Genomic DNA, 4,785 nt, shown 5'->3' on the forward strand with positions numbered 1-4,785 from the left:
AGGGCTCTTTGCTTCTATACTCAATCCCTCTTGTTATGAAGGCCAGCATGCTATTAGCCTTCTTCACTACCTGCTGTACCTGCATGCTTACCTTCATTGACTGGTGTACAAGAACACCCAGATCTCTCTGTACTGCCCCTTTACCTAAATTGATTCCATTTAGGTAGTAATCTGCCTTCCTGTTCTTGCCACCAAAGTGGATAACCATTCATTTATCCACATTAAACTCCATCTGCCATGCATCTGACCACTCACCTAACTTGCCCAGGTCACCCTGTAGTCTCCTAACATCCTCATCACATTTCACCCTGCCACCCAGCTTAGTATCATCAGCATCATCCAGGGTCCTATACACTGGAGATAGATTACTACTATATAGATCTCCTAAACTGAAACGCATAGGCCTAAAAAAAAAGTGCCTATCATATAGAGTTCACCAGTGGACTTGAATGACTAGGGTTGTCATGAATATGTATGTATCATTAAAACAATTAGAGCTCAGCACTTGAAAGTCGTATGGGAATGTGCATGTCTATGGGGAGAGAGATGAATGGAGTGGTGTACCTCAGCTGCCTCTGCTATAAAATGCCCAGTTGACAAATTCAGATGAAGCTGTTAATATGGAAGCAACCTTTCATCTTGAAGCATTAGGAATGGGAGCAGATAGTTCAAAATTCTACTGCATAACTCAGATACAAAATCATTATGAGGAGGCACTGGTATTAGACTGGGGTTGACAAAGTCAGAAGTCACATGACACTAGGTTATAGTCCAACAGGTTTATTTGAAATCACAAACTTTCAGAGCGCTTCTCCTTTTCAGATTAAGTGAGAGAAGCACATAGACATAGACTTAATAGACAGATAATGGCAAGATAATTCAAGGTAATTAAGTGTGTCAAAAGATAAATACAAATGGTGTGAGTGGACTGTCGACAGAGTGAATAATAAGTCTTTGCAGGTGATCAAGGGTGATCTGATGAATGAGGGCAGCGATATAATTACAAATAATGAAAACTAATATGGTGATAGAAACAAGCCAAATAGCTAGAATAACATAATAGGTAAGAGTCTCATGATGAGGGTCTAACCAAAGTAACAAGTAATCAAAAACTGCATAAAGTTTTAATAAGTTATCAAGGTGATGGTGCCAAAGCCGAACAGTGAGGAAGATTTTACAAAAACAGAACAATATGGTGGGGTTTCACATACAGTGACATGAACCTAAGATCATTGTTGAGGCTGTCCTCATGGGTATGGAATTCGGCTATCAGTTTCCGGTTGGCAATTCTGCATTGTTGTCTATCTGTAAGGCCACTTTGGAGGTGAACCCGAAGATCAGAGGCTGCATATCCTTGACCGCTGAATTGTTCCCCAATTAAGATGGAACCCTCCTGCCTGGTGATTGTGGCGTGATGTCCATTTATCTGTTGTCGTAGCATCTGCGTGGCCTCACCGATAGATCATGCCTAGGGGCAATCTTTCTTGCAGTGTAAGAGATAGACAATGTTGGCTGAGTCACATGAGCACGTGCCATGCACATAGTGCAGGTAGCATCCATGTTGATGATCTGACATGTCTTGTGGAGATTAGCATGGCAGGATTGTGTGATGCTGTCGTCACTGTTCTCCTGAAGGCTAGGTAGTTTCTGTGAATGATGGTCTATTTGAGGTTAGGCGGCTGTTTGAAGGTGAGAAGTGGAGGCATAGGGATAGTCTTGGCGAGATTTCCGTTGTCATTGATGACATGTTGAAGGCCGTGAGAACATGGTGAGGTTTCTCCACTCTGGGGAAGTACTGGATTATGAAGGGTGTTCTATCAGTCATGTCCTGTGTCTAACTTCTGAGGAAGTCATTGCAGTTTTATGCTGTGGCACATCGGAGCTGGCAATCAATGAGTTGAGCATTGTATCCCATCCTTATGAGGATGTCCATGGCATTCCTCCGTGTTTGAGCAGATCTGTATGTATGCAGAGCTTATCTGTTGGGGATGGCTTGTTTAATATGTTTAGGGTGGAAGCTAGATAACTGAAGCATTGTGAGATCATCTGTGGGCTTGCAGTACAGCGAGAGTATCCCTTCACTTGTTATTCAGCTGTTGACCTTTACGCACACCATTTGACACTTTTGATCACTTGAAAAGGCTTGTTGTTCTACCTGTTGACACTCCACTCACACTATGTGTACTTACCTTTTGATGCTCTTAATTATCTGGAATTATCTTGCTATTATTTCTCTGCCTATAAGTTCTGTGCCTGTGTGTTTCCCTCCACTTTACCTGATGAAGGAGCAGCACTCCAAAAGCTTGTGAATTTCAAATAAACGTGTTGGACTATAATCTGGTGTTGTGTGACTTCTGATTTTGTCCAAATACAACATATCAGAGGTCAAGCCAAGTAGTGATGCCTCGATGTATAAGGCAGCAGACTTTATAACATCAAGGTTTTGTGACCATTAGGTCAAGCAAGAGCACTTATCTGTGAGCCTTCCAAAAAATACCTCCTGTTAGTATTTTCAAATTCAGCATGTATGCATCCTCCTTTTTTCCCCTTTTGCACTTTATCTGCCAGTTAGCTCCAAACAGCCAACTTTCCAAACTCTGAAACTGCAAACGATGGTTAATCAGTCTGTTTACAGCCTGCAAGATTGCCAACACTATTTCAATAAGGCTGAAAGCATAATTTGGGTCACACTCAGATGTGTAAAGCAGTCACTCTCAATCCAAATTAAATTTCTTCCCCAAACATAGTAAATTTGTGAACTTTAGTCTGATGACAATGCAAAATTATACTGCGGACATAGTGGGGTTAATTTTTCTTCTGGGTGATTCACTTAATGTTACATACCGTAATCACATTGCTTACTTGTCCCCAGGCTCTGCAATTGAGCAACACCCAGAGTACTTACATTCAAAGCCAGTGGTATTAGAAGTTTATATATAAACAGCAAGGCTCCAACCCACCAAGAAATCATTATGACTGTTATTGTGAAAGTGTTGATTAATCACAGCTTCTCCAGCAAGTACTTCTTGTCCAGCTTTATCCATAAAGGTAACAACAACAAATTCTGCAAAACGATGCAACATTCTCATTATTGGCACCTCCCTGCATTTTAATGATCTGCACAGTGAGTTTACAGAGTTATTTTTGCCTCTTTACTTAAAAATAATAGATTGGGCGTTTCAATGATTGAATATGTTACAGTATGTGGTTGGATTTTCTTCCAAATGACAGATTAGCAGCAGGATGGGACCTATAATTTCTGTGGCCTTGAAGAGTGAGTGTTCTGTCTTGATAGAGGATGTGTGAAAAGGCTGGTTCTCAAGTGTTATTTGCATTTCAGCCCGACGCTCCTGATCTCTATGGAGGGTGGCAGGCAGGTCAGAGGGCTTCCTTCTGAGCCGGGTAGGGTGTCTATTAGCAGGTCCAGGCAGTGAGTAGTTGAGCGGTTTGTGCTAAACAACTGCCTGCCCCCTTTTCTATGGTTACATCTGCACTAGGGTTTTCTTGAAGAGGGTATGTTTGGTGTCTGATCTCATGCTTGAAGCCTTCTACAACAGTGGTCACTACAGGGGCTGGTAAACATATCTCCTCAATGTTTGTGAACTTCATCTGTTAAGCTTCCTTTTACATTTTCTTCTTTTGTTGGAGACCCCCTTTTAAGAAGCTTTCAACAAACTAATGTGCCTAAATATTCTAGAAAGACACTCCCTTTCCAAGGTGTTGATCATTAATTCTTTTTATATTATTTTCTAGAGTACAAGGAGATACTGAACAGATCCAGCAGCTGACAGCTGAGGAGGTCATTTTATCCAACTGCCTGCCTCTCTTTCATAGTTAAGTTGACCCCTAAAGTGTGTATGAAGAGGGAGCAAATGGTGTCCAATGGTCAGTATGAAGCCTTCATATAATAGTATTTTTAAAATTTAAGTTTCCTTTGATTTTTTCAGTTGCAGTGCCCCTTTAAGGAGTGATTATTTATTTAAGTGATCCATTTGTCCTCTCTGTTAAAAAGATTAAAATGGAACTTTATCTCTTTATATCCAAATACTCATACTGGGTTTGGCAGTAGAGTTAGGAGCCATTTGTAATATTTCACTCTGTGAACAAAACAAAGCGCTAGAAAAATTCATCAGATTTGGTGGCATATTTGAAATAGAAAAACAGAGTTAAATGCTCTTTTTGGAGATCCTTAGAGTCATAGAGTCATAGAGATGTACAGCATGGAAACAGACCCTTCGGTCCAAGCCGTCCATGCCGACCAGACATCCCAACCCAATCTAGTCCCACTTGCCAGCACCTGGCCCATATCCCTCTAAACCCTTCCTTTTCATATACCCATCCAAATGCCTCTTAAATGTTGCAATTGTATCAGCCTCCACCACATCCTCTGGCAGCTTATTCCATACACGTACCACCCTCTGCGTGAACAAGTTGCCCCTTAGGTTCCTTTTATATCTTTTTCATCTCACCCTAAACCTATGCCCTCTGGTTCTGGACTCCCCGAACCCAGGGAAAAGACTTTGTCTATTTATCCTATCCATGCCCCTCATAATTTTGTAGACCTCTATAAGGTCACCCCTCAGCCTCCGACGCTCCAGGGAAAACAGCCCCAGCCTGTTCAGCCTCTCCCTGTAGCTCAGATCCTCCAATCCTGGCAACATCCTTGTAAATCTTTTCTAAACCCTTTTCAGTTTCACAACATCTTTCCGATAGGAAGGAGAGCAGAAGTGCATGCAATATTCCAACAGTGGCCTAACCAATGTCCTGTACAGCCGCAACATGACC

General features: G+C 41.7%; 1 long non-coding RNA gene across 2 annotated transcripts in view; it reads left to right on the plus strand.

Annotated features, from left to right (window-relative positions):
* Positions 1-2,955: 2,955 nt before the first annotated feature.
* LOC122556752 overlaps positions 2,956-4,785 on the plus strand; it is a 9,577-nt gene continuing 7,747 nt past the window's right edge. The window contains exons 1-2 of one of the 2 annotated variants that reach the window (XR_006313646.1): positions 2,956-3,048; positions 3,754-3,885. This is a non-coding gene — a long non-coding RNA (uncharacterized LOC122556752). Of the gene's footprint in view, positions 3,125-3,753; positions 3,886-4,785 lie in introns of both variants that reach the window. The other variant, XR_006313647.1, reaches the window with a different exon arrangement.

This window comes from Chiloscyllium plagiosum, chromosome 14 (assembly GCF_004010195.1).
Source record: "Chiloscyllium plagiosum isolate BGI_BamShark_2017 chromosome 14, ASM401019v2, whole genome shotgun sequence".
Taxonomy (NCBI): Eukaryota; Metazoa; Chordata; class Chondrichthyes; order Orectolobiformes; family Hemiscylliidae; genus Chiloscyllium; species Chiloscyllium plagiosum.